Raw genomic sequence first — 12710 nt, forward strand, 5'->3', positions numbered from 1 at the left:
TGGTAATATGCCCCTTAATTCGCTATCCAGCACCATTGCAAATTGTCTTGGCTTTAGTACAACTGATGTCACCTGAAGAAAGGCCCTCCACAGAGTGAAAACTCACATCCCAACCACATACAAGTTCTCCGACATCGATTAAGTAGGACGCATGACAAATGAAAGAATTTCTCAAGGTATCACTTGCTGTCCAAAGTTCAATGACAGGTTACATTGCAGTTATTATTTTTGGGCAATATCTGAGATGCAGCCTAATAATGTTTTTGCATTGTGACAAATGTAATCCATTACATCGCAAAAACTGACATTTGGTGGGAATCACAGAATCTATGCGCCATTAATAGTACTGATACAGGATTCGGTCTCTGAATCCTGGCAAATGTCCGTAGAATGCTTGGATGGAGGCTTGTGAGTGACAGCTCTCTTCCAATCAGGAATTTAAATTTGCAGATGTCCACTATTGCAGTCCGTGTCCCTTAAGGTCACAGGAGCTACAATGTTTAAGGAAAAATGCTATAAAGCGAGTGGGCTTTGGGGAAAGCATGCAACAGCCCCCTGAACTTTTGTCTTCATTCTTCAATTCTATCTTTTTATAGTCATAAAGTGGAACCTCTTGTGAATGAGCAGCTTACAATTTTCAAATGGTTATTGTCACCTCTAGGGGCTGGTATGAAACCAGTGGTTTGCAATCACATTTGGGACACATCATTGTGATGCAAGAAAGGGGCGAACGAACCTCTTTCATGTGACTTTTTTCTTATAAATTGCAAGGAGCAGCAATGTTGTCTTTACGATTCACCATCCTGCTCGTTCATTGCAAATTTTTATTTTTCCCATTGGAAAGCCTGCAATTGTGGGCCCGGCAGACCTTTCACTGATAAAAAACAAGGGCCTCATTTACAAAAAAAATGGATGCAGCGTGGCGGCATAAGCATTTTGCTGCGTCGAGCCACGTCATTTAAAAAGCACAGGGATGAATAGTAGTAAGAATACTTTGCATTCGTATGCATTCCTCTGCACTGGTGCACAGTTGGATGCCATGCGCCAGTCCAGGCACCCTTGCACCATGTTGAATGTTACCTGCTCTCTACGGATGAAGAGCTAAACCCAGAAACACATGTCTAGAAATAACAGCACTACCTTCACCAACATTGGTGAACAACTACAGCAACTTGGAAGTAAGTGCACTGCATTTACCAGAATGCAGTGGGATGAACTTTGCTCAGGTGAGAGGCAGTGTGTTCCCTTCCCCTCTGTTATATAAAAGGCTCCCTTGAACCAAATAGCTGACGAACTCACCTGGGATGCACCTGTATGCGAATCACTGACAGAATATCGAAGGTCAGAATATCAACCTACAATAATATCGAAACAAGAATATCAAAGTCAAGAATATCGACATCCTATTTACATTATGGTAAGTTCAAAAATATAGAAAAACAAATATTAATGTAAAAAATATCTTTGTTAAAAATATTTTGTTTTATTTCAGTTAAAAAATAATGTAAAATAAAGTAAACAATACATATAATTAAAATAAACATAGTAAAAAATATTTCAAATTGTTTAGAAATTATCAGTAATATTTATACAATGTAAAAATAAATTAAACATATACATATAATATATATTATATTTACTTACTTATTAATATTTTTAATAATTATTTTTAAATATAAAAACTGTCTTATAATTTATAAATACATCTATACACATAAAACAATAATATAAATAAAAATTATATAAATATATATAAAACAATTAAAAAAATTAAATTAATTTTTAAATTGATTATATATTACATTAACAAAATAATACAACAAATATTAGATAGCGGAGGGAATAAAATTACTACTACAACTCCAAACAGTGCAACAGTAGGGAAAGTGTTGGATATCATAACGATAAAAATTACTATTCCAACTCCATACAGTGGAACAGTAGGGAAAGTGTTGGATAGCGTAGGGCTACAAATTACTATTCCCACTGCTGAGAGTGCAACAGTAGGGAAAGTATTGGATAGCGTGGGGTTAAAAATTACTATTCCCACCTACAGGGATTGCAACAGTGGGGAAAGTGTTGGATAGCGTAGGGGTAAAAATTACTATTTCTACTCCAGGGAGTGCAAGATTAGGGAAAGTGTTGGATAGCGTAGGGGTTAAAATAACTATTCCCACTCCAGGGAGTGCAACATTAGGGAAAGTGTTGGATAGCGTAGGGGTTAAAATGACTATTCCCACTCCAGTGAGTGCAACAGTAGGGAAAGTGTTGGATAGCGTAGGGGTAAAAATTACTATACCAACTCCAGTGAGTGCAACAGTAGGGAAAGTGTGGGATAGCGTAGGGGTTAAAATAATATTCCAACACCAGTGAGTGTAACAGTGTGGAAAATGTAGGATAGCATAGGGGTTAAATTAACATACTTATTAATTAAATAATTTTTGTAAAATAAATAGCATTAATAATTAATTAACAAAAACATTATTAATAAAGACAAATACAATTAAATTAATATTTACTTAAATAACATTAAATTACTTCCCACGCTAGTCCCCCATAAACATACAACCAGCTACACATACCAAATAACACAATTAATGTAATTATCAATCAATTAATACAAATTATTTACCAATTAATAATAAATGTAAAATACATTTATTATCAAAAACAATAAATAGATAATACTACATTAATTATAATTAATATAATGATAAATTAATCAATGAATAAGAAATAATTACCAATTAATAATTAATTAACAATAAATTAAAACATATAAATTAATTAATTAATTATAATTACATTACTTCCCACCCTATTCCCCATAAACCAAGAACCCACTACACATAAAAAATAACATAATTAATGTAATCATCAATTAACAATGAATAAACATTATTTACCATTAACAATAAATTATCAATACCAATAAATAAAATATAATAATACATTAGGTATAATTAATATAATGATAAATTAATCAAGTAATACAAATGAATTAACAATTAATAATAAATTAACAATACATTAATCATAAATAACATTAAATAAAAACATATTAATTAATAATTATAATTAAATTACTTCCCACCATATTCCCCTATAAACCCACACCCCGCTCTGATACTGAAATGTAAAATTTACATTAAAGAAATTACTAATTTCTAAACATTTAATTCATAAATTTAAAAATTATAAAAATACATTACAAAAAATGTTAAACATACATATAAAATACATACAAAAATACATAACATTAATATAAATATCGATATTATTAACAACAATATTTTTGCAAACGATATTACTTACTTCAATATTACTTAATTCTATATAAAAAAACGATATTACTCACCTTAAGGTCGATATTCTGGTCACCGATATTCTTGACATCGCTATTCTCTCCCGATATTAAAAATTGATATTAGTGGAGGTAGAAATAAAAAAAACAATATTTTGACTGCACACCCCTGTATGCACATGGAGTGGTACTATGACCTGCTCTCTACTACTTCTGCTCTGTACTGATGAAGTGTTGAGCCCAGAAACATGTGGCTAGAGAAAACAGCACTACCTGCACCAGCTTTGGTGTAAAACGATGGCAACTTTGAAGTAAGCGTACTGCATTTACCGGAATGCAATGAGATTAACTGTGCTGGGATGAGAGGCAGTGTGCTCCCTCCCGCCTTGTATTACTGTTTTGCGACCGGAATCTGGTCAAAAAACATTAGTACTTACCATTTGGATTTAGTATTTGGAAGGTACGACCCTTCCAAATACTGAATAGGAATTTGGTAGCATTCGGTAACAAGTTACCAAATCACAATTTGCCTTTTTGTACACTGTGATATTTTTCACTGTCACAAATAGACTTGGGCAGCATTTCAGCAAGCCCAGATGAATTTTCTCTGCTACCTGCTACTTCTGCTCTCTACTGATGAAGGGCTAAACCCAGAAACATATGTCTAGTGATAACAGCACTACTTGCACCAAGTTTGGTAAAAAATGACAGCAGCTTTGAAGTAAGCAGACTGCACTTACCAGAATGCAATAGGGTGAACTATGCTGGGATGAGAGGCAGTGTGCTCCCTACCCCCTTGTGTTTAGCGGGCTCCCTTGGGCCAACGAGCTGACAAGCTCACCTGGGATGCACCTGTATGTACATGGAGTGGTACTATGACCTGTGAAGACTTGATGACTTTTCTCTGCTGTCTACTACTTCTGCTCTGTACTGATGAAGGGCTAAACCCAGAAACGTGTGTCTAGAGATAGCTACACTACCTGCACCAGCTTTGGTGAAAAATTACAGCAACTTTGAAGTAAGCACACTGCATTTACCAGATTGCACTGGGGTGAACTGTGCTTGGATCAGAGGCAGTGTGCTCCCTACCCCTTGGTTTTAGAATGCACCCTAGAGCCAACGAGCTGACGAGCTCACCTGGGATGCACCTGTGTGCCAGTAGAGTGGTACTGTGACTTGTGAGGACTTGGGTGGCATTTCAGCAACCGTAGATGAATTTTCTCTGCTCTCTACTACTTCTGTACTGATTTAGGGCTAAACCCAAAAATGTGTGTTTAGAGATTAGGGGCCAGATGTAGGTAGGCTTTTACCGGTCGGTAACGGCCGAAAATACCGATTTTCGGCCGTTACCGACCGGTATTGAGCGATCGGTATGTAGGTGATAGAAAATAGGCCGAATCGGTAAATTTACCGAATCGGTAAACTTACCGATCGGTAAAATACCGAATTGGAAAAATTACCGATCGGTAAACTTACCGATCGGTAAACTTACTGATCGGTAAACTTACCGATCGGTAAACTTACCGATCGGTAAAATACCGAATCGGTAATTAAGAATAGTTAAAATTGAAGATTGAGATGTAGGGAGGCTCTGAAATACCGAATTTGCACCAAAATCGGTATTTAAGAGTCGGTATTTACCATGGATTCAAATCAGGTGGTAACCAGGTGCAGCCTATAAAAATGGACCCAAAATGCAGTTCTGTTTGCACAATGGCGGCATTTTAAGTCATTGCAAGACGGCTACGGCTACAGGAGGAAGGTGAGAGAGAATGGCTGAGACAGGAGCAGGTTTACAGGCAGAGGGTGACCCTGTTCATGTTCACAGAGGAAGAGATACTGCAAAGGTACAGGTTGTCTCCAGACACCATCTTGGAGCTCATCAGGGACCTAAAACCACTGTTGGAGCACCCCACCCCAAGGGCACATGCAATCCCAACACATGTACAGGTGCTGTGCAGCATCCACCTGCTGGCGTCAGGGAGCTACCAGAGCGTGGTTGCTGCGGTGGGAGGGGTGAGCCAGAGCAGCCTCTCAAGGTTTTTTCACAATTTCCTTGACGCCATGTTGCATAGGATGGAGCATTACATTTCTTTTCCATCCACCCATGCTGAACAGGTTCAAACCAAATCTGACTTCTACCAGATGGCAAGATTTCCCCATATCATCGGATGCATTGATGGCACGCACATCCCCATTTGTCCCCCTGCTGCCACAGAATACATTTACCGCAATAGGAAGTCAAGCCACACCATCAACGTGCAGGTGATTTGCAATGCAAAGAACGTCATCACAGACCTTGTTGCAAAATTCCCGGGTAGTACCCACGACTCATATATATTTCAAAACAGTGGCATCTGTGCACGCCTGACTGCAGGGGAATTTGGTGAAGGCTACCTCCTAGGTAAGAGACAGTGTGCAACCCCTATTACACCTATTGCAATAAGCAGTACATGTATGCATGTGAGTAAATTATTCCCTTTTCATTTTAGGAGACAGTGCATATGCCCTCCGCTCATTCATACTCACCCCCTACCTTAACCCCTCAACACCCAGCCAAAGGAGATACAACCGGGCACACAAGAGCACACGCAATGTTGTTGAGAGAACATTTGGTATCTGGAAAAGCAGGTTTAGATGCTTGCACAAGAGCGGAGGTGCAAGGCGGTATACCCCCATCACCTGCTGTAAGATCATTGCTGCCTGTGCTATGTTGCACAATCTGGCTGTTAAGAAGGGGACTGAGGTGGAGTTATCTGACTATGAGGATCATGACGACGACATTGCTGTGCCTGAAAGACAACCTGCTGGAGTGTCAACACCAAGTGATGGCAGATACAGACATGATGACATAACACGCAATTATTTCTGAGTAAGTGAAGACACTGAGCTATAGTGAAAGCACAAGCTTCTGTTTAATTAGATTTTTTAAGGATATGTTAAAGAACAAAAGTGCAACAGTAAGCATTTGACAGCAATGCTCACAGTGAGCAAACACACTCAGACAGGTGTTGAATCCACCCACCGTAGTTGTACATTGTCACTAGGCAGGTTGAAATGGCACAAATGTGCAAATAAAACTTTATTAACTATGAATCAAATGTCCAATGGCAGTAGGCCATAGTTACAACTGTTCATTTTCGGCCACGCTTTGCACTGGCAGGTGTCTGTGGCTCAGCCTGTTCACTGGGCGTTTGGCCTGTAGCCTCACCCTGTCGCCTGCTGCTCCTCCTTGGCTCTACGCCATGGGGGCTAGCTGTGCTGCTCCTACTGGTGCTAGCTTCAGTGTCCGGCACGTCAATAGCAGAACTTTGTGGACTTTGTGCATTGAGTAGGGCCTCCAGCGCACCGGTCATTCCAGCTATGCCCCTTGTCAACTGGTTGCTATTATGAGTCAGGACTTCCTGACTATTGATGCTACGCCTGCATAGCAAGGATGTGGCTGTTGCCAGGCGGTGTATGGATTTCTCTGTTCTCTCTGCGCGCTGCTTGTCTCTGCGCCTTGCAGTAATTTCAGAGTCAAGTTTAGTGCACAGTTGCTGTATGCCTGTTGCCATGCTCTTGTTCACTTCCGCCAGCTCTTTTATGCCCTTGCCAATTTCATGCATGTTGATGTTCAGGTTTCGCATTTGTCTTTGACAGGCCATGATGCCCTTGCCCTGCATCCTCTGAATCCTGACCATGGATCCCTCCAGGCCTTGGAAGACACTGGACCCCTCCCCACGTACACCTACACCCCTTCCTTGTACTGTGCGCCTTCTAGTGGTACTTGGTACAGGCTCTGTGCTGGGCTGAAGTGTGGCAGTGATGTCAGCTTGAGACAAGTTCTGTGAGTCTTCACCCACCATTTCATCAGCACCTGTCTCCATTTCCAGCAGTGGGGAAACGACATGCCTCCTGCTAGGGTGTGCAACAGGTGTTACTACTACAAGGGATGCAGGCATTTCTGGTGATGAGACCAATAGTGGTGACTGTGAAGGAATTGGGGAGCCCTGCATTTCTTCACTGATGTCAGTTTCTTGGGAGGGTGGCTGCCCACTCGGAACACCTGTGTCCTGGGATGCACTGGGCCCTGGCTCCTGACTGTCATCCCTCTGGGGTGCCGTGCCTTCTGCCTCCTCGGACTGCCTTCTGGATGTGTGACCTGTGGACATATGAGCACATATCAGCTAGGTGCAAATGTGTCACAGCCACTACAATTAAACATATAACATTGCACTTTGTACATGCTGCCTGCCCTTCATTTTGTCTGCATTCATTGTTGGTTACAGTGCTGTGTGACATGGTCTTTCAATAACGGACTACGTGTACCATGATGCAGTGCTACAGTTTTACACAGACACCATGGGACTGGGGTAACTTAGCTGCAAGGGGTGAGGGATGGATGGGGGTGGGAGGGGGATTGCTGTGCATGCATCTTACCTTTTTTTTTGCAGATTGCGCCGAGCTGTCCACTTCTCCCAGTCCATGGACACTTTCAGCCTCCAGGGTTGTGGCTACCAGCTCCTCCAGGTCGGTGAGGGGGGGTGCAGTGTTCTTTCCTCCACCTGTTTTCTGTGACTGTTTGTGGCGGTCAGCCAATTTTTTCTTTGTGAGGCTCCTTAGGTCATAGAACCTATTCTTTAAATCTTCAGTGAATCTGGTGGTCACTCTCACTGCATTTACTTTATCTAAGATTTCCAGCCATATTTTCCTTTTTGTTGATTCTGGCACAGTGAGGGACTGCTTTCCAAAAAGTCTGTGGTGTACCTTTACCACCTCCTCAACAAGGACCTGTAGCTCCATACTACTGAATTTAAGCTTTCTTTTCCTTTCAGCCTGCTCAGTGTCCCTACTGCTTTCCATGTTAAAGTTTTCAAAAAATCACAAGCTCTGTCTGCTGCTGCTGCTGCTCCCAGTCTCTCTGCTCCAACTGCCTTTCCAGAACCTTCTAATTAGTTGCAGCTGCCTGTGTACCCACTTCCTGGTAGGAAGGGGGAGGGTGGTTGCACCTGATTGGCTGTTGTGTTAAGTTTCACTTTTGTTTGCTGTCCGATTCGGAAAATACTGATCGGTATTTACCGATTCGGTATTTACCGATTGGTATTTCCAATGCATTCCTATGGGCCTTTTGGCCCATAGGAATGCATTGGACATACCGATCGGTAAATACCGATTCGGTAAATACCGAATCGGTATTTTCCGAAACTCAGATACCGATTTTTACCGATTCGGTAAAAAATAACGATTTTTCCTCTACATCTCAATTACCGATTTTTAAATACCGAATCGGTAAAATTTGGTATTTAAGAATCGGTAAAATCTGATTACCTACATCTGGCCCCTAGTTACTATCTGCACCAACTTCTGTGAAAAGCCACAGCAACTTTGAAGTAAGCATACTGCATTCACGATAATGCAATGGGGTGAACTGTACTGGGATGAGAGGAAGTGTGCTCCCTCCCCCATTGTATTAGTGTTTTTACATATATTTGATTGTGACTTTCAAATCCCATAATAGCCTTTTGCTATTTTACAATAAAGTGGGGAAAGCTAACAACCTTTCAACAAAAAAATATTTTCAATTAGTTCACTCTACTGTGCTTTAAATCTTTTCATACGTCACTGTTGCATTTGCTTGCTGGTGGCAAAGAAAGAGCTCAATGCGACAAATCCATGTAATGGGACATAAGTGTAACTTGTTATTGCAAGGCACTTACTGCAGCGATACTGAAATACACACAGTCCCAGATTTAGAGAGAGCTAATGCAATGTAGTGCAGCAAGTAAAGTAGCTGCACTGCATTACGTGAAAGAGAGAGAGCAGAACCGCAACAAATCTTCTAAGATGTGGTTCTGTTGCTCTCTCCCTTCTCTAATGCACTTTTGGCTAACATGTGCCAACGTAGACATGCCTGCTCCATAGTGCAAGTGTGTCTGTGTAAAGCATTATTTTGTGCTGAAAGCTGTCCCTTTTCCACTCTACATGTATGCTGTACAATCCAACACTCATGCAAATTGGGGAAAGCAAGGTGAACTGAAAACTGTTCCCCTAGCTATGCCTGTCTTGAGGAGGGACATCTGTCTACAATTCTTAGTAAATAAGATTTGTGCCAAAACTCATGTGTTGTTTGTTGTATGAGAGCACTTATGCACCACACATGGAATGCCACTCTTAATGCAAAGTGTTGCAAAGCAAATAAGAGGCCCACTTAATGCACAATAATAACCAACAAGAAATTGCATTGCCCAGCTTTACATTACTTTGAATTAAAAAACAATGCAAATCCCGATTAGTGTTGAATAGTAAATCTCACCACAACACTTCACATTGGGTTTGCATTAAAATGGTAATTCAAGCCCAGCACAACGTTTTTGTAAATTTGAGTACAAGTTTTCATAGCAAATGCTTTCCTGTGAGAAATTAAATGGGTTACCTGGTGGAGGGCAATAAGGAAGCTTTAACAAAGTTAAAAACTCTATTGTTTAGACAAATTACAACATATTTTAATGAGGAATCATGGGCTTTCACATTCATGGATGTGAAAGCAGCTAGTATCCCCCAAAGAAAATATTTTCTAGAACGTAAGCATCACCAAAACAGCACTAAATGTAAGAAACAACTCCAATAAAGATGTTAAACTAATTTATAACAGGTATAAACATAGTTACAAGCAATTGGGAATCACAAATGATTAAATAATAACCAAAATCTGTAGAAAAAACTGGTTAGTCTATGGTGCACAGGTGTCTGTGTGATAGTGTGAAAGGCCAACTATGATGGACTCTGGGTTGGGATGTTGTTGTCAGTAGGGACTCCAGAAGACCATCCTGAAGAATTTGGAGTTCCATTCAAGCCTATAGTTTCTTCATTCAAATTTCTAACTACCACTGGGATAATTGTGTGACCATCATACACTCTTGCACTAAACTTTGGGATTTTGAAGCATTCTTGAAGCTCAACATACTCTAGAAGAACAATACTAGTAGCCACTATATTGCACTGATCCACAATGTTTACTTTGGTAATGTCACAGATGTCTTGAACTTTGTTGAAAAAAGTTGAGTACAGGACAATCTAGGACATCTTTCCAGCCAATAATAAATATTTTGCTGGTTAGGTCTGACACTTTGGGACTCATTTCCTTGCCAGACACAGTTGCGAAATTGGGACCAACCGACCTCTAGTCGGCGGTCCTGACCACCCAATTACAATGCGACAGCACATGGTGCAGTCGCATACTCTTCCCTATGGAAACTTGTGTTATGGCAGTAAAATGGCCATAACACAAGCTTCCATAGAGAAATGGGAGATTGTGTTTATTCCTGCAGGTGCCTACCACAAGGTGCAGGGAACAATAAGGGGGCATTATAGGCCCCCTCGGCCTCCACTTCTAGGGGCCCCCAAAGACACTTTCCGACAGGCTTTCCATGTCAGAAAGCCCGGCATAGAAAGCATGTCACAAAACATGCATTGTAATCAGAACGGCGTAAAACGCTGTCCATATGGATTATGGCCCGGCTTCCAACTTCCCAACAGGCTCTTTGAGCCCGTCGGGATCCAGCCATAATGACCGGCCAGTTTCAATTCCGATCGGATGTATTGTAATCAGCCGGTCGGAATTGAAACTGACGATGTTGGTTGGAAAGCCCCCGACTGACATCGTAATCAGCCCCTTTGACATCAATGATGCCAATGAGGCCTTTATGTTTCAGTTAGAAGGATTGAGGTTTCCAGTCTTTACTCAGACAGGCAGGATTATTCTAACAATTGAATTTTCTTGTCTTTCCAAATTTCTGCAGTGTTCTGATTTCCAGTTGCATGGCTCCACAAGTTATAGTTGTAAGTTATTGGTGGTTGTTGGGAGGACAAGTCCAACATTTGCACACTGGACCCCCTAAATTTTGACCACACCCTTGGACGCATGAGCGAGACTATTTCAGAAAGTACTGTTCAGGCAGTTTACAAAATGAAAGATGAATGCAGATTTTGGATCTGTCCATATCCACTCACGGGCCTGGATATTAAAATGAGGTACTCTGATCTTGTAAATGGTACTCAAACTGGTCTTCCTCCTATAACCCCTGGGTGATAGATGCCAGTGAATTATGAGAAGGTCTACCTCAGACAAACACATCGAGAGAATGGTCTCACCATGATGGGAGTGGGCAGAATATTGGGCTAGCTAGATGGCATACTTCACAAAAAGTTGTTATCAGATGGTAAGGGACCTGGTATCTCCTTGGCTACTAAGATACGACAAACCTTTAGGCTTGTAGCGGGCATGCAAATGTCAACCCTGTTACCTATATCTCAGATCACATCTGCATTGGAGAGAGGACTGAATATGTGCTGCCCTACTGCTCCCTGGCCCCAATAAATGAAGTCTGCACCAAACTTTAAACTGCCCTGAAGACTGAGGTTTAACAAATAAACCCGACTGGACCTGGTACAGAAATCAAAATGATTACACAGTGATGTTGCACAACCACACAATAAAATAATCCACATTTCTCACAGAGCATTATACTCAGGAAACAAAGAGAAACAAAGAGATAATGTATGGAATGCTTGAATTGTTCTCAGCCACTAGTAATTACTCAGGGTCATATTCTAGACCATGATTTTCTGCCCAATCTGAATAGAATCCAGCCAATACAAATCATCCATGGTTCGGCTTCATTAGTTACAGCGCAATCGAAAATACGAGACCACGTCCACTCCAAATGAAAACACAAGCAACCCAGAGCAGTTTTGGCCTATTGTGATCTCATCACTACGGAATTACTTGATTCCCATGGCACCGTGAGAACAGGATTCAATATCTAGGCTTACCTGTTGCACTTACAAAGTCGCACTGAGAAAACAAAAACGGTGAAGGTTGTAAAGCTTCAATTAATTTCAACCAATAACAAGTACTCTGGAATGTATAACAGATCCAGCTTTTTTGTCCACAGTGCCAAAAGAATGAAGTGAGGGGGTTGTCTGCTTTTTAGAGTATGATTAATTAATCTCTTACTGGAGGGTGAACAGAGTTACATATCATTATGGCTGCTGAAAGATTGATTGATGGCTGGGGCGCAGTTTCCTTGGTTTCCACCAATATTCTAGGCCTGGGCATAGTTCGCTGAGTTTTGCTTCGCGGAACTCCGCAAAGTTACATAAAAAACTTGCCAGTGCAGTGCGAACTGTAGTTTGTGCTGGAATTCCTGCCGCTCGGGTAGAAATTCTACCCCTGCGGCAGCTCGCGCTTGCAAACTTACCATTCGCGATTGCGAACTTACTGTTCTCGAGTGGGGAAAAAACTTTCCTGCACATCGCAAATCAGAGTTTTCTGCACTCCGCGAGCTCTGCGGAGTGCGGAGTGCAGAAAACTCCACAAACTTCTCAAACCGAGCTAAGTTCACCACCCAGGCTTAAATATTAT

Source organism: Lissotriton helveticus, chromosome 1_1 (assembly GCF_964261635.1).
Source record: "Lissotriton helveticus chromosome 1_1, aLisHel1.1, whole genome shotgun sequence".
Taxonomy (NCBI): Eukaryota; Metazoa; Chordata; class Amphibia; order Caudata; family Salamandridae; genus Lissotriton; species Lissotriton helveticus.